This window comes from Dunckerocampus dactyliophorus, chromosome 11, assembly GCF_027744805.1.
Source record: "Dunckerocampus dactyliophorus isolate RoL2022-P2 chromosome 11, RoL_Ddac_1.1, whole genome shotgun sequence".
NCBI lineage: Eukaryota > Metazoa > Chordata > Actinopteri > Syngnathiformes > Syngnathidae > Dunckerocampus > Dunckerocampus dactyliophorus.
The window spans coordinates 10168104-10186462 of NC_072829.1; positions in this window are offsets into that span (position 1 = coordinate 10168104).

Consider the following 18359-nt stretch of genomic DNA (forward strand, 5'->3'; position numbering starts at 1 on the left):
ATGCTCTAATTATACCTGCCTGGGTGTTTATTTACCTGTGTTGTTAATTGGAAGCAGGAAATAAATGGAGCAAAAAACAACTTAGTTGTTCAATTTTAATAATGATTTGGAGTGCATGTGAAAGTAGAAAGGAAAACCTCTCTTTGACATGGCTGTTTATTAACGAGTATATTGCATAACGTAGCAGCAACAGAACCAATGTTGTAATAGTGGTAATGATCAAAATGCTCAACTAGCATTAGTACCACTGTTGAGTTCATTGCAAACAACAGTGCGGCAAAGTGTAACATGCATGCGTTTCACACCAACAACTGAGTAGCAACATTTTAAAGAGCATGCAGACATAGATGAAGCTGCTGGATGCTGTTCACTCATGATACTTCAATTTCAGCTACTGCCATATCCAGGAGTTAATACCAAAAAAACACATCAACTACGGCCATGGCTGTTACTGCCAATTTGCACCCAGCAGGTATTTGGTTTTGTAGACCATGCATTTGTAGACTCATCGATTTAACTGAATGGTAATCCTAAGAATCTCAGTATGCTAATCTAGAATATAACCGGACTACTGTAAACAAAAGATGAATGATTTAAATACTCTTTAACGTTGTGTTTGAAATAGTTTTGTCACAAAGTGCTGAAGTTGTCCATTTTTCCACGGAAAAGAAACCAGCATGATCTCACAAAAAAACACATCCAATCCGTATGATTGTATGATTGTTTTCCTCTTTTGACTTTGTCCAGATGAAAACACTGGTGAAGGAGCAGCAAGCCAAAGTGAGCTATTTGTGAGCTCCTTGGTGTGGAGGTAATAACATAATAGCATAATTGCTACAATTCTGAGTGAGGGGGTGCTCAGTTGATTCCAAAGGCTAGACCAACATTCAAAAAGACAATGTGTACATTGTTGTGTTTGAGTGTCAAGTGCACATTCTATGGAACGGACGGTTACCTGGATTTTTGTAGATAATCTGTGGACACAAACAAAGTTTACAAATCAATTAAAAGAAAGTTCTGTGCTGCAGAATACTGTAGCAGCCGTTTCATTTCCACCTTTTATCTCTGATGCTTGTATTTTAGCACAATCTTGTCAAAATAAGCGCTTTAATAAAATAAGCGCTATTAAAATTGTGCCTTGCTGGTCAGGGAACGCAAGCTTGCCAACGTAGTCGAGGTTAAAAACTAATTTAGCAAAAGTTGTCACTTCATATCTTGACTAAAATTGAAGAATGAAAACCACATTACTTTTGCATGTAAATGATTAATTTTCAATATAATACCTTACTTACTGCCTCACACTTAACACAAAAAGATACTTGCGGCCTGATCTACAAAAGGTTTTTGTCAGAAGAGCTTGTGTCACACGATCTCGCCAGATTAAAATATGAGAAGATTTCTTGTTCAGAAAAAAACTAGACCTGGGACGATAATAAATTCATTAATTAATCGCACAATAAAAGAAAATCAACTAGATCATTTTGCCGGTCTCAATGTATTGCCTTGCGCATGTGCGTCAGGTAAGATGAGGGTTCACTCTATGCATTGGTTTCAGCACTTTGCCGCGTTTGCTCCATAGAACAACGGCATGCATGAAGTGAGCCCTCTTCTCACTCATAGAGTCTCTTTTTCTCAGTGGGTGGAACCGGGGCCGGTAACACTGCAATATATTGTCATATATGTTTTCATTCTACCTTTCTTAAAAGTAATCTTAAAATCTTGTCTCGTCTCCTGGACTCAATCTTGTGTATCGTCTTGTCTCATGAACTGAATAGACACTCGAGATTGAGTGACATCCCTATTCGTGTGTATGAAAACATGTGCAAACTTGATAGCATGTGCAAAGCTGATCGACTAACAGGGTGCGGTGAGAATTGCATTTGTCATATGAGCAAAATAACACCGGGAGTGCATATTGTGTGTTTGCCTTCATGAATATGCAGAATATATGCAGACAATCAGAATGCACAAAATACTGGGAGGAGGAGATGCAAATGTAATATTTTTTTACACACAATACGATTTATCAAACTTGAAACCTGTTGGCGGTCAGTGTTTTGGTGTCTTTTTTTAGCAAATTTGGAAGGTAGTTGAGTGATTCTCCTGAAAAGGTGTACCAGAGACGGTGCTGTCACTTTGAGGGGTGTGACACACAGACTGCAGTCATTTGCAGCTATAACCAAACCAAAATATACTACTGTATAAACACATTGAATAAACAGGGGAAACACTGTTGAATATTTTCCCAGTGTCTGTTCTGTATAACAGTGATCCCCAACCCCCGAGTCATTTGGTACCGGGCCGCACAGAACGAAAAAATAATTTATATTATTTCTTTTTTTTTATGTTTCATTTTGAAAAGTGGCCGGATTCTCTCTGTTACATCCGTCTCACTTGACGCATGTCCATTGTGCGTGTGCTAACTTTATCACATGCCGCACAGATAGACTACTACTGTATTTTTACCATTTTTCTTTCACCTCATATTTGGTGTCAAATGCTGATACTATGTGGGAATGCATAAAGCTAAGTTTTGATGACTTATTGAGTGCTAATGTGCACATTTGTCTTAAGTTAGTTCATGCTAGCACACTGCCTTTTACCACACACGTCAAACAGCGATAATCTCTCTGGAAAATCTCCAGGCTTGAACTGGTGGATGGTGTGTCGGCATTCATTTTGTGCTTTTAATTTGATGTTATTCATGTCTTAGTTTTACACAATACACAATAATGAGATTTGTGGGAACACAAGCCGGTCCGTGGATCAAAAAAGGCTGGGGACCACTGGTGTATAAAACACGATTTTATGTCAATTTCAAACTGTTTGCGCCTCGCCATTTTGTGACATACAAAAGTGATGTTGAAATAAATAATACAAAACGGTGGAACTTACATTTCAGCTGCAATGATTTTCGAAGTAATTCACCTCACTAATAGTACACACAGTGTTTTAGTTTCCTCACACAATTTAGCGCTTGTTATTTGAAATCTTAGTAGATCAGGCTCATTTTGATACTAGTCGGTGTATTTGATCTGTGTAGCATTCACAAGTGAACCAAACTACCCTAGTGGTCACTTGCAAGGAACCAAGTGGTCTCGATCCCCTTGTTTTGGTCCACACCAGGGTTCGGATGATCACAAGCGTGAACCCGCCCTAAAAGCACACCTTCAGTCCACCAAAGCTATAAAGTCAAATTATACTTTCAATTTACAACTTTATTCTCTTTCCTCAACCTCAGCCCCCGAGTCTCGTTTTCCTGCAGCGTGGACACTTCCCCCGTGCGCTAACTCTCGCTATCAAAACAACTGTCATTAGGCAAATTTGCTTTGGTGCAGGATTACATTAATTATCATGGAATTATCGCTTCATTAAAGCAGACAGAGCTAAATTATCTCTGATGAAACGAATGCAAAATGAGGACGTAAGGATCGGGCCACAAAGAAAGCGAAACATTGCAGGAAATGAAGTCAGCACGTTCCACGGAGTTGGTCCCTAAGAGACATCATAGCACGGCGCAACATGACAGGGCAAGTTGGGGCGCTATACAGAGGGAGGGAGACCACCTACCTCTTTACGCAACTCAGGCCAATTATCCTCCTCAAACCCCAACAGAGTGTGTATGTTTTCTCCCCCAAATTGCAACAATCATTAATCATGCCAAATACCAGTTTTAATGAATGTCTGCATCAGGCTGGTCGAAACAGCACTGCTGCTGCAGTGTGTTCTTTGTAGAACTGGAATGATGAGAATCCCCTTTCCCAGAATCTAGTTTTAGGGTGGCACGTTTTGTTGCTTGGACTGCACATTTGTGCTGCGGAGAGGAATAAACTCAAGACGATAAAGTAAGATTAGTCGCTCTTGATTAGGGTTGGTAATCAAGTCTCGAGAATCGATGGGAAACGGGACTAACATTGCGATTCTCCTGGGATCGTTCGAATTATTTTAATACGATTCCTAAATTCGATGCGCACTTCGCCGACCAAACAGCCGCAAACGCTAATGAAGAAGAAGCCGGTGAGCACCAGGGAAGAAGCGGCGGCTAAAAAGTTTGGCTTAACTTTGTAAAAAAAGAGCAGTCGGCTCAGTGCGACATTTGCGACACAATGATATCATGCACAGGACGGTGCATGATCAACATGATTAATGTTCCAACATTACCTCGCCTTTGATGTACTACGTCAGAGTTCCTATAAGCAGTGAATATCTGGGAAGTCAAACAATAAATGACGAAGTAACCCAGGGTTTCAGGATGCTAGCTGATGTGGAAGTTGGATGTAAATAAAGAATGGGAGCTACGGCTACGGCAACAGTTAAGGGACGTCCTCAACTCACACAACACACTTCCGGCCTCCAAAATAAGAACGGTTTTGGCTATATCCTGTTTACCTCTGTTCACAAAATAAAGGTTTCATATAAAATAGATTACATCAACGAGGCAACCAACAAAGTATACTACTTTTCAAAAGTAAACATCTTTTGTGAAAGTCTACTCCTGTAAAAAGAAACTTTATAACATTTCTATTCAAGTTGAATTGTTTGATATTTATGCTGTTTGAAAATAGCCCTGTAAGAAATTCGTTGTAAAGTTTATTTTTTAAAAAAAGTTCACATCATTAACAATTCATGGAGAAGTTCAGACATTCCATCTAAAAAGAACTCTGATTAGCGCCCTCATTTAAACCATGCAAACTTTTACGACCCTCCATCTAAAAAGCATCAGAATGGAGAATCGGTAGGAACTGGAATCGACACGAGGAATCAGAACCTGAACCAGAACCAGAACCCTATTCTTAAAGGCCGAGCAATCTGGAGAAAACCTGGGAAAGAAATAAGCATCCACAGTCCTGAAATGATCTGGGATTAATGACACGTGTTTTGGATTTTTCTTCAGCTTTTTTGTGTTGCATGTGATGCCACCGTGGAAAGATACCAGTGATGACAAAGCTTTAGAACAATAAGAGGAACTTGTGATAGGAAAAAATGGAATAAATGTTTTGTTTTGATTCTAAAATGCAACAAATCCACCAGTTTGATTATGTTTGACGTTCAACGGTATTTTTCCTGTACTGTGCTAACCATTTGAGACAATGAAGATTTACCAATTTGCCAAAATCCTTCCTGTGATGTTTTATGCACATAAAAACACGCAACACAAAACCCAACGGCGACCACATCGACTGTACATTTCCGAGTCTTTTCTTTTCTCTAGTCTCAATAATGATGTAACCGCCTGCAGCGCTGGTCGCCTTAATTTTTAATCATTACAATAAATATATTTCTATAGCAACATTATGCAGTATATAGCGAGGGGGGTCTCGCTCTCCATTGCTCAGCACAATCCACTGATGTGCACTCGCAAATAAAGTGTTCCCATTAAGGCTGCTCGAAAGAGAGCATTGTGGGGTAATTTTTGATTTGCATCTTTTTTATGTGGTGAATTGTGCTTGAGCTTTCATCTCGTGAATAATTTATTCCTTGCCCACATTCTGTGTAGTGTGACAAAAACAATGGCTCTTTTTGCCGCCTAGTTTAGAGGATGTGTTGATTGGTTGCTTACTTCTTTTTTCTGTTGGAGGACTGTCAGCGATATCGTGCTGATTGACATAATGGGGTCTGACATTTTTGTACGTGGTATTATTTGTCTCTCAGTCTGAACTGATGTCTGCTAATGTGCTGAAAAGTAGTTAGTAGTGTTTTACTGTCATGCAAAAGCAGCACATTTGGATGCGGTTGGCATCATGCATTTTCAGCAATTGTGTTTTAAAGATTTTCAGCCCTTTTTGATCATTTTTTGGTCTGTGCCCAAAATGTGAGGGGTCTAACTTTTTAACATGAAAAAAAAAAGTTTTTTTTACATTTTTTAACAGTTAACCCATGTTGATATTAAAACCAAAACAAAGGAACTTTAACGATAAATGACAAGATATAATGAAAAGGTGAATGTGAGGTCCCAGATACGTCTCAGTAGCTATCTTTTTGACAAGTGTAAAAATAAGTTAACTAAACTTGATTAAAATAATAAGTTAATAAGTTAAAGTAAAAATATTACAACACTCTACCTTAACTAGCTAAAAAAGTGGTAATGTGCGTCGTGCCGCAAGAGTCCACTAAGTGTAGCATCTTGTGTGTTACGTTAACGCCCCATGCTGAGGCTGCTCCTTTTGGAATAAGTAAATATATAGTGCTCCCTTGTTTATTGCAGGGGAAAGGTTCCCAAAATAGCCCGCAATAAGTGAAATCCACAAAGTAGCCAACTATATTTTTAATTTTTTAAGGCTGTAAATACACGTTATACACTTTTCTCAGACAGGCATTAAGATTTTCTCACATTTCGCTCTTGTTTAAACACTCTCAAAGTTCAAATTTCTTTTGAATTTTAATGATCAACCTACTAGGTTGTACACAAGAAATATTAAGTGACTCGTGTGTATTTCACTCCTATGGCCGTGCCTTGCCCTGGCACCATTCCGCTGTACTGTAGCGTTTTTGTGTCCTTGTTAAAACATATTGCTCCTGTCGTCGTATTTTCCTGACACGGTTAGCTTCTTCTGTTTTTTCTATTTTTTACAGTATTGGTGGTTAGCAAGCAGCTCACACTGTTAGCTAGTTTGGTAGCAAGAGATGACACAAAGGAGATTGATTGACAATGGTCTACAGCCAATCAAGACGCAGAAGACAATGGGCGGTGCAGACAGAAGGGAGCGAATAGAGACACCACAGAACTACAACACTCAACTTTCCACAATGCAATTCTTCTTAAAGGGCCAGGCTCAGCCCGTAACAGCGTTCATACGCTGTAAAAAAAAATTTAAAAAAGCACAAAAATTGCACTAAAAAAAGCAGCGAAACAGCAAGTCCACCAAAGGGGAACCGCAATATAAAAATCCATCCATCCATCCATTTTCTATACCGCTTCCTCATTAGGGTCGCGGGGGCATGCTGGAGCCAATCCCAGCTGACTTCGGGCGACAGGCGGGGTACACCCTGGACTGGTCGCCAGCCAATCGCAGGCAATATAAAAATGTAATACTTTTTTTTAAGCATAACAAAAAGTTCTTGAATGCGTTGATACTATTTATGGGGGTTTGCGAAACTTTGGTTTTTCACTGAGATTTTGGTTAAGTACCACATAACCCCCCTATTTCAAACAGAGCAAATGCTGAAGCGCACGTTTACACTTGCACAACACAATGTGTCTGAAAAGGAGTAGGAATAAACAGAGCTTATTAACCCTCACCCAGGTAGGACAAGGTGTTGCAAGCAGTCATCTCCTTGCTTTGCCAGGGACTACCCCAATATAACCGTCTCCTCATGCTGCAACCCCCAGCTCTTGGATGGAGGCTTGTTATGAAGTGCATGTTGAAGTTGTGCACCAGTAAATTCCATGAGGACCCACTCGTTATGGTGGCATAAAGCTCCATAAATATGCTGCTTGGCTTTGGAAATGTTGCAAGCTGTAGCTTTATTACAAGCTATCCTGTTGAATTACAGAGGCTCCCCAGTGAGTCAGCCAGAGCCAACTTCACAGTGACTTACATCCCCCCACCAACCTTCCCTTCCCCTTTCCCTTCCTCCCGCTATTGTTGGCGCCATTCCCAATGCCTTCTATTGTTGCAAGTTTTTAGGGGCAAAACCTCACACCGGGCTGCTTATTTTTCATGAGGTCACAACACGTATTCCCCAAGGGGGGCTTGTGGGGCTTCTAAAAGAATGATACTGTGAGGCTGAGCTGCAGTGGGAAAGCGGGATAGAAAGCAACTTTGCAGAAGTGTGGGACGGGGAAAGCAACAGGATGTCAACTTTTGGCTTACATAATGGCCTAATGCAGGGGTGTCCAAGGTGCGGCCCGAGGGCCATTTGTGGAATGCGTCTGTTTTTTCATGTAAAATATCATTTCAAAAGAAAACAAACAGAAATGGAAAAATCTGCAGTATTTTTACAAGAATAAAGTCAAAATATCATGGCAACCAAGTCATAATTACGTGAAGAAAATTTACAAGAAAGTTTAAATAGTTGGAAAATAAATTTTTTTAAAAGTTGTAATTTTATAAAAATGAAGTCAATGTATTGAGAGAAATCATCTAACAAAAAAAAGCAAAAAAAGACAGAAGTTCATACTAATAATAGGCTTTTTCACCTATGTCATGAAGCTGAGATGCTGTTTTAGAGAACTTCTTCGCATATCTATATGCTATATATATGTGTTGGTTTACAAACGATTAAATAATAATTTAATTTGTAAGTCTTTGTCCCTCCGTAGAAAGTTTGGTTTGGACTGCAGGCACCGTATCTTTTTTTTTTTTAACTCACTACGTATATATAAGTAAATTAGTTTATTGTGTGTATTATTATTATTATTATTATTATTATTATTATTATTATTATTACTATTATGTTATGAATATTTACCAATCATAAACCAAGTATATGATTACATTTATTTTCAAAATCTACAAACTTTCAATAGATTTGCAGTTTTCAAGAAAGAAAGTGACCGTTGATATTATTAGATGAGCTATTTAAATTGCTTTTGTTGTGTTTATTGCAAACTACTGCACATTTATACATTTTGCAAATAGATATGATCAATATTCAAATATTTTCATGGTATAAAGTTATATTTACTTATAATATAATGTGATAAAAATATGAAATGATGTATTTATATTTACTTGTAAAAAAATGAAAGAAATCAAAAATATATTGTCAAATGATGTATGTATGACATAATAATAAAAATAAAATAAAATAATAACATTGGTTTATTGTTTCTCTTGATTATGGGACAGCAAATGCCCAACCCGGGGGCAGCAAATTTTTTATTTGACCATGGTACATTCTTAAAATGCAGTTTAACAGCAAAAGAAAAAAAATATTGAAAGCTGAGATGCGGGCTGCTTTATCCGTTTTCATTTCATCATCACTGTTTCAGTGCTATTGACAAACAGTATTGTTCTCCCTCGGAAAAGAGACACTGGTGTGCCTCATGCGAAAAAGGGGAAAAAAAACAACACATAGGGCGCTTAATGAATGACAAATTGTATTTTCTGGCTGGCAGAGGAAACAAAGTGATATAGACAGTCCAAAGATAAAAGCCTGGCAGTGTGGATGCAAAAAAGAAATAAAAAAGGGAGACGTCGCTGCTGTCCGGGATGTCAGCTTATTATTATGTTCCCTGTGATGTCCCATTGTTATACAACAGCTTTTTGTGAACTTCTGCTGTACGATGTGATACAAACGTATTTGGTTATATGCCACCATATGCTCAGAAAGACCAGTATCTGAAGGGACAATACTAGCAAAAAGAAACTTGGATGTAACTTTCGAATGTACTTTAGAGTCGTCATTGTACTGCGGGTATAGCAGTACAGATGTACTATCCACTGAAAATACAGTAAGACAGCATACAGTCTAAATATTGTCTAAATAGCTGAAGTGTGTTGACCAGTTGTTGAAAAGCCTCCCAACAATGATCCTCCAATTATAAAAAGACTAATGTGGCTAGCTTACAATTAATAATCAATTTAGCACATGAAATTAGCATATCAAATGCAACGCCTCCAAATCAGGAAAACGGGCAAAGACCAGTGCCTGCAAACAGATAGCAACTTATTTACATATACAAACAGACTGTAAATAACTGCTATTGATGTCTTTATAGGAGGCTGTGGCAAAAAAAAGAAGTGTCGAATGGCTTTCACTCCTCTGCTGAGAAGAATAAGAGATTACTCAACAACACTGAAACTGGAGCAGCATGTGTGTGCGGAGAGCGTGCAACTTTATTGTTCTCTGTTATTTAAATCACTGAACAAAAGTGAATGGATTGCCCACAGCTTTGCATTGACCACAGGTGTGTGTGTGTGTGTGTGTGTGTGTGTGTGTGTGTGTGTATGTGTGTACAGCTGGTGGAAGAAATTGGACATGGTGCTTTGTTTTTCGCCTAAGTTGTCCAAAAATGGTACAAGGCAGACACACAAAAGGGGAATCATGAAGTAGAGTTGCAATAGAAGGCGGAACTCCAGCTATGTGGGCTTTATAGCTGCATCAGCACAAATTCATCTTCACTTGCTCATGGTTTATGTTATTTGTTAGCGTAGCAGTGGAGCTATATCTGCACCCGCTGTGTGCTCAAGTCTTTCAATGGGACATAAAATGTGTTTTTGGTCAGCTTGGGGGCGAAAGTCACTTAGTCTGTAAGGTTTAAGATTCCTATCTTGCTTGGGATCCAAAAATAGAATGGGATGTTTCCACACAACAGTGTTTTGAGAGCACAAACTTTTGAAAACAAATGTCAAATTCTGAACCTTCAAATAACCGTAGTGGTTCTTTACAAAGGGGCCAAAGACCAGGGTTTGAATCTCCGTCGGGCATGTCTGTGTGGAGTTTGCATGTTCTCCCCGTGTGTGCGTGGGTTTTCTCCGGGTACTCCGGTTTCCTCCCGCATTCCGAAAACATGCATGTTAGGTTAATTGGTGACTCTAAATTGTCCATAAGTATGAATGTGAGTGTGAATGGTTGTTTGTCTATATGTGCCCTGCGATCGGCTGGCGTCCCGTCCCGTCCAGGGTGTTGCCGAAGTCAGCTGGGATAGGCTCCAGCATACCCGCGACTCTAGTGAGAATATCGGCATAGAAAACGGATGGATGGATATTTCCTTACAAAGAAATATCGCCAACAACTGACCTGGCATGCATACATGTATTTCGATGCATGTTTAAATATATACTGTGTGAATTGTATTATTTACATTTAGTTTTACAGTTATGACCCAAGAATGTACCTTTGAATAATCATACCAATGTTATGAACGGCCAAGGCCGTGAGACAGGAATCCAAAAATGCAGAGTCGGATAAGTGAAACAGAAAAAGTCTTTAATACAAAAATGGACAACAAAAGGGTACCAAAAACAACACAAGAAACAAAGTACAACAAAAATACATCCGGACCTAGTCGCGGGAAATAGTAACAAAAAACACTGCTTGCAAGGTGAGCTGAGCAGGGAAAAATACGAACAAGTAACGAAAAGAGCTGCTAACAAAAAACTAGCAGAAAGTACCAAAAATACAGCTACTGCTGAAGACGTCAAGCAGGCAGGTAGGTACTTACAGGGAAGCCGAGCGAGGGTCAGAAAGCCAAAACACAATGCACAAGGACAAGCTGGAAGGAGCTGAACAGGGTGTAGCAAAGGGACAATCTGGCACTGGATGTGAGTAAGCACACAGCTTAAATAGAACAACTAATCAGGCACAGGTGAAGATGATCAGCAATCAGGGTGCTCAGGAGTGTGCTGCAACAGAGAAGTAGTAGAAGGCAGTACCGCAGCACACAATCCTGACAGTATCCCCCCCTTTTATAAGACGCCCCCTGGCGGCCTACCTGGTTTATTGGGGTGAGCGGAGTGGAAGTCGGAAATGAGGGAGGGATCCAGGATACGGGAGCAGGCGACCCAGGAGCGCTCTTCTGGTCCATATCCCTCCCAGTCGACCAAATACTGCACCCCCCTCCCCCTTCTTCTCGAATCTAATAGGGCTCTCACCGTATACGCGGGCTGGCCGTCGATGATGCGGGGCGGGGGTGGAGCCTCGACCGAAGGGCACAGTGGACTGGTAGCGACAGGCTTGATGCAGGAGACGTGGAAGACTGGGTGGACTTTAAGAGCCGGTGGAAGCTCCAGCTTGACAGCTGACTTGTTGACTATTGTTTTGATCTTGTAAGGTCCCACGAACCTTGGAGCCAGCTTCCGAGAGGTCCCTGCCAGCGGAAGGTCTTTAGAAGACAGCCATACCTCCATCCCAGGCTGGTAATCAGGTGCGGGAACCCGGTGCCTGTCAGCAATCCGACGGTTGTGTTCTGCTGTTCGTGTTAATGCAGCCCGGGTCTCTCGCCAAATGCGTCGGGCGCGTCGAAGGTGTACGTGAACAGCCGGGACGGTAATCTCTGCTTCCTGGGAGGGAAAAAGCGGGGGCTGGTAACCAAACACAGTCTTGAAGGGTGACATACCTGTCGCCGAGCAGGGTAACGAGTTGTGGGCATACTCGATCCAAGGGAGGTGGGTTGACCAGGAGGAGGGGTGTCGATGACAAACGCACCTAAGTGCTGCTTCCAAGTCCTGATTGGCCCGCTCCGTCTGGCCGTTGGACTGTGGGTGGTATCCAGAAGAGAGACTAACGGTCGCCCCCAATGCCTTATTAAATGCCCGCCAAACTCTTGACGCAAACTGAGGCCCTCTGTCCGAAACAATGTCTGTAGGTATCCCGTGTAGGCGAAAAACGTGCCTCACCAACAGTTTAGCTGTTTCCAGGGCCGTGGGCAACTTGGGGAGCGACACAAAATGCGCCATCTTAGAAAACCTGTCTACGATATTGAGTATGACGGTCCGGCCATATGACGAGGGTAATCCAGTGATGAAGTCCATTGCGATGTGGGACCATGGCCGACCAGGGACAGGTAACGGCTGAAGCAAACCGGCAGGAGGGCGATGGGAAGCTTTACCTCTGGCGCAGACGGAGCAGGCGGCGACAAACTTCTTAACGTCGGCTGTCATGGTAGGCCACCAGAACCTTTGGGAGACCAGGAATAGGGTTCGTCGAATCCCCGGGTGGCAGGCAATCTTCGACGAGTGACCCCACAGCAGCACCTCGGATCTGAGTCGTTCAGGAACAAACAATTTCCCCTCAGGGCACCCCTCTGGTAGTTCCGTCTCCTCCGCCGCCTCAGAGACCCTCCTCTCCACCTCCCACTGGAGAGCGCCGAGTATCCGGGCGACAGGTACGATGGTCTCCGGTGGTGAGTTCGACTCCACCGGGGAAAAGATCCTTGATAATGCATCAGGCTTAATATTCCGTGATCCAGGTCTGTAAGTGATAGAGAAATTAAACCTTGTTAAGAACAGTGACCATCTGGCTTGGCGAGAGTTGAGTCTGTGCGCTGAGCGTATATATGCCAAGTTCTTGTGGTCCGTAATAACTACCAACGGCTGGGCTGCACCCTCCAGCCAATGTCTCCACTCCCGCAGCGCAAGCACAATGGCCAGCAGTTCCCGATTACCCACATCATAATTTCTCTCTGCCGAGGTGAGGCGACGTGAGAAAAAGGCACACGGGTGCAGCTTCTGGTCGACTGGTGAGCGCTGGGATAGGACCGCCCCCACTCCCGTATCCGAGGCATCAACCTCAACGATAAACTGCAAGGCAGGATCAGGGTGAGTAAGGACAGGGGCAGACGTAAACAGTGTTTTAAGCTTGGTAAACGCTTTCTCAGCTTCAGGAGACCAAACAAAGGGAACTTTTACTGATGTAAGCCTTGTCAGAGGTTCTGCCTTTATGCTGAAATTACGAATGAACTTCCGGTAGAAGTTCGCGAACCCCAAGAACCTCTGCAAGTGCTTCCTTGATTTGGGAGAAGGCCAATCGACCACCGCCTGGATCTTGGCGGGATCGGCTCTTAACTTGTCCTTCTCCACTATAAACCCTAAAAAGGACACAGATGTGGTATGAAACTCGCACTTCTCCGCTTTGACAAAAAGGCGATTCTCCAACAACCGCTGAAGGATGCAGCGTACGTGCTGGACATGCTCCTGAAGGGAATTAGAAAAGATCAGGATGTCATCTAGATAAACAAAGCAGCAGTGGTTAATCATATCCCTAAGAATATCATTTATTAAACTCTGGAATACAGCGGGTGCATTGGTGAGGCCGAAGGGCATAACGAGGTACTCGAAGTGACCGAGCGGTGTATTAAAGGCCGTCTTCCACTCGTCCCCCTCTCTAATACGAACCAAGTGGTAAGCATTCCTAAGGTCGAGTTTGGAAAAAATCTTGGCCGAATGAAGGGACGAAAAGGCGGAGTCCATGAGAGGAAGCGGGTAACGGTTCTTAACGGTAATGTCATTAAGGCCGCGAAAATCAATACAAGGCCGCAGCGACTTATCTTTCTTTTCGACGAAGAAAAAACCGGCCCCCAGTGGAGAGGACGAGGGGCGAATAAGTCCGGCAGCCAGAGAGGACGCAATGTATTCCTTGAGAGCAAGTTGCTCGGGTCCAGAGATGCTATAAAGTCTAGCATTGGGTAACGGTGCTCCCGGGAGGAGTTCGATAGCGCAGTCATATGGACGATGGGGGGGTAAACTCTGAGCTCTATCCTTGCTAAAAACCATGCGGAGATCATGATAGATGTCAGGAACACCGGTAACGTCAATATTCTCAGGGCTGTTAGGCTTACCAGAAACTGTGGGTACCGCGGAACGTAAGCAATTAGCAAAACAATGGCTACTCCAATTGATTATCTGTCCCCTCGTCCAATCCACCATCGGGTTATGAATTTGCAGCCAAGTGAGACCCAAAACTACGGGTGCGGATTGAGACGGAGCGATAAAAAAAACTAATGGACTCATGGTGGTTGCCGGACAACTGAAGGGATAACGGAACGGTTCTATGAGTGACTACCGCCAAGGGACGTCCATCCAGTGAGTGGACCTCCTTATGGTCCCTCAACTCAACCCCCTGAATGCCATGTTTCTTAACAAAATTAGAGTCAATAAAGCAATCATCCGCCCCCGAATCTACTAATGCGGAAACCTGAACATTGACGCCCCCTCCCGTAATGAGTCCCGTCACCTGTAGTCTCTTAAAGACTGCTGGAGTTGGAGCCGACGCCGGAGGCATCTCAGCATACTCACAATGGCCCTGAGCAGGCTGACTCTCCCTTAACTTGGATACGGAGGTCGATCCTGCTCCAGTCTCCTTAATGACGTCAGGAGGGAATCCGGAGCGGCGTGTCGGGCGCGCTGGACATCTGCTGATGGTGTGGTTGGGCTCGCCGCAGTACAGGCAAAGGCGGAGTCGTAGCCTGCGTGACCTCTCTGCAGCAGACAGGCGTCTTCCCCCCAGTTGCATCGGTTCCGCAAAATCCTCGGTGGCCGCCGTAGATGGGACTCCCTCTGTTCCGCTGGTTCCAGGTGTTAGTGGTATCAGCCGAGTCTCCTGACGGTGGTTCTTGGCTGATCCTGCAGGTAGTCCCTCACTCCGTTCCCGATCACGTTCCCGGAGGCGATTATCCAGCCGTATGGCTAGGTCGATAAGCTCGTTGAGCGTGGTGGTGAACTCCCTCACCGCCAGTTCATCCTTAATCCGCTCGTCAAGAGCCTTGCGAAATATTCCGCGGAGCGCCTCCTCGTCATATCGGCTTTCTGCCGCCAGCACCCTAAAGTCCACCGAAAAAGCCGCTACCGAGCGTTTGCCCTGTCGTAGGTCCAACAATTGGTTACCGGCCTCCCTACTACGGATAGGGTGATCGAAGACCTGTCGTAGCTCCTCCAAAAAGACGGAATAGGAGGTGCGCAACTCCGGCTTAGCTTTGCTCACCGCTATAGCCCACGCTGCTGCTTTATCAGTAAGTAAGCTCATTATAAACGCTATCTTGGCCTGGTCGGAATAGTAAGTGCTGGGTTGTTGGTCAAAAATCAGGGTACACTGGTGTAAAAATTGTCTGCAATCCATAGATTCCCCCGAAAAGCGTGGGGGGGGTGGGAGGCTAGGCTCGCGACTATTACTGCTGCTGGCAGCAGGTGCGATTCGAACAACCTCTGATGAGGGAGCTGCACCCTCCGACTGTCCTGGGTGAGCGCCAAGTCCCAGATGCTGCTCAATAGCACTAATGCTAGTGGCGAGGGCAGCCAGGGACTCCATAACTCCCCGGAGGGATTGCTCATGGCTGCCGACAAGCGCACCTTGTTGGGATAATGCGGCCTTGATATGTGCGAACTCTGCGGATTCCATGTTTGGCCAGATTGTTCTGTTATGAACGGCCAAGGCCGTGAGACAGGAATCCAAAAATGCAGAGTCGGATAAGTGAAACAGAAAAAGTCTTTAATACAAAAATGGACAACAAAAGGGTACCAAAAACAACACAAGAAACAAAGTACAACAAAAATACATCCGGACCTAGTCGCGGGAAATAGTAACAAAAAACACTGCTTGCAAGGTGAGCTGAGCAGGGAAAAATACGAACAAGTAACGAAAAGAGCTGCTAACAAAAAACTAGCAGAAAGTACCAAAAATACAGCTACTGCTGAAGACGTCAAGCAGGCAGGTAGGTACTTACAGGGAAGCCGAGCGAGGGTCAGAAAGCCAAAACACAATGCACAAGGACAAGCTGGAAGGAGCTGAACAGGGTGTAGCAAAGGGACAATCTGGCACTGGATGTGAGTAAGCACACAGCTTAAATAGAACAACTAATCAGGCACAGGTGAAGATGATCAGCAATCAGGGTGCTCAGGAGTGTGCTGCAACAGAGAAGCAGTAGAAGGCAGTACCGCAGCACACAATCCTGACAACCAATTAGGGGTGTAAAAAAGATCTTGCAAGATTAAAATGTTCTCGTTCAGAAAAAAAAAAAATGTTTCTCACTAGGCCTGGAACAATAATAAATTAATTAATCAAACAATAATAAACAAAGCTTGATAATTTTGCAAGCCTCGATATATTGCCAAATGCCTGCGTGTCTGTGAAGAGGATTCTGTGCATTGGCTTCAGCACTTTCAGCATTTGTTCTAAAGAACGACATGGACAGAATGAGCCATTTTGTCTGTCATACAGTCTTTTTGTCTCTGTTGAAGGAGGCGGTGCTGCTAGCATACACACAGAGTGCAGAAGAGTGTAACGTAGTAGAAATGAAACTGGTAGATTGCAATATATTGTTACATTTTTTTTATATATATTTTGCTCTTTTCTAAAAAGCAATATTAAAATCTAGCCTCGTCTCGTTCTTGTAGACCCAATCTTGTGTATCATCTCGTCTCATGAACATGTCTCCTACTAGATGTTATTTTAAATGTATTTATAAGTGTTTTAATTAACTAGGTAATTTTAAATAGTTTTTAAATGTATTTATTCATATTTAATACATTTTTAACTAAGATACAATTTTTGTGTATATTTGTACATGTACATTTTTTTATGATTAACTCAGAGTGACATCCATCCATCTTCTACCGTTTATCCGAGGTCGGGTCGTGGTGGCAGGAGCCTAAGCAGGGAAGGCCAGACTTTCCTCTCCCCAGTCACTTCATCCAGCTCCTCCAGGCAGATCCCAAGGCGTCCCCAGGCCAGTTGAGAGACATAGTCTCTCCAACGTGTCCTGGGTCTTCCCCGAGACCTTCTACCGGTCGGACGTGCCCTTAACAGGCGTCCGGGAAGCATCCTGACCAGATGCCCGAGCCACCTCATCAAGCTCCTCTCAATGCAAAGGAGCAGCGGTTCAACTCCAAGCTTCTCCCGGATGACAGTGCTTCTCACCTTATCTCTAAGGGAGAGCCCAGCTACCCTACGGAGAAAACTCATTTCAGCCGCTTGTACCCGCGATCTACCAACTAAACTACCCAAAGCTCATGACCACAGGTGAGAGTAGGAACGTAGATCGACCGGTAAATTGAGAGCTTTGCCTTTCGGTTCAGCTTTCTCTTCACCACAACGGACTGATGCAGAGTCTGCCGCACCAATTTGCCGGTCGATCTCGCGTTCGCGATCTCCGCACTCCACCCTTTTCCGGTCGAGAAACATGGGCTCGGACTTGGAGGTGCTGATTCTCAGAGTGACATATTTTAAGCAATGATTCTGTATTATTTATATGTATTTTATTTTTTAGAGCAACAAAACGACTTCTCCCCGTGCACGTTTTCTTCTTGTCACTCACACACGCACGCAGGAGTTATGATGTGGATTTTAAGACAATGCTGAACCATGAATCAAAGTCATCAAGGAAAAAGATGAGTCATATTACTGTATATTCAGGGTAGTCTTATATTCTGGCCAATACGGTAATTTGACACGGGATCTGATAAACAGGACACACTTGCACAGGCCAATACCATATAAGGAGATGCATTATTGTTTACCAATTCTGTTTCCATAGTGATGATGGGCAGCAGCCAATTGAATGTCTTTTTGCATTGGCCAAAATATTCGGTACACTTGCAATTTGACCTTCTTGTGTAGCTAAAAGTAGCCTAAATAAACCCATTTCCATTTATAACCACAATAATAAACATATTGTTAAAACTGAGTATTTTTACTATATTTGTAAAGGCAGGGTTTTTCCATACAGATCATCTCTAATGTACCTAACGCTGTGGCCCGTATGACAGGAGGCAAAATAAGGAGAAGCACCCCTGAATGTGGCTTCACCGATTTACCGGGCTGAACAGGCCGAGCACACAGCAGTTCTCATTGACTCTCTCTGCGAGTAATTCAATTCAACACGTTGAATAGGCAGCGCGACTGCTGATGAGGGCCAGTTTCAGCCATCGCTGTCATAAACGTTCACAAAAAAAAGAAAAAAATGTGGCGTCACAACCTTG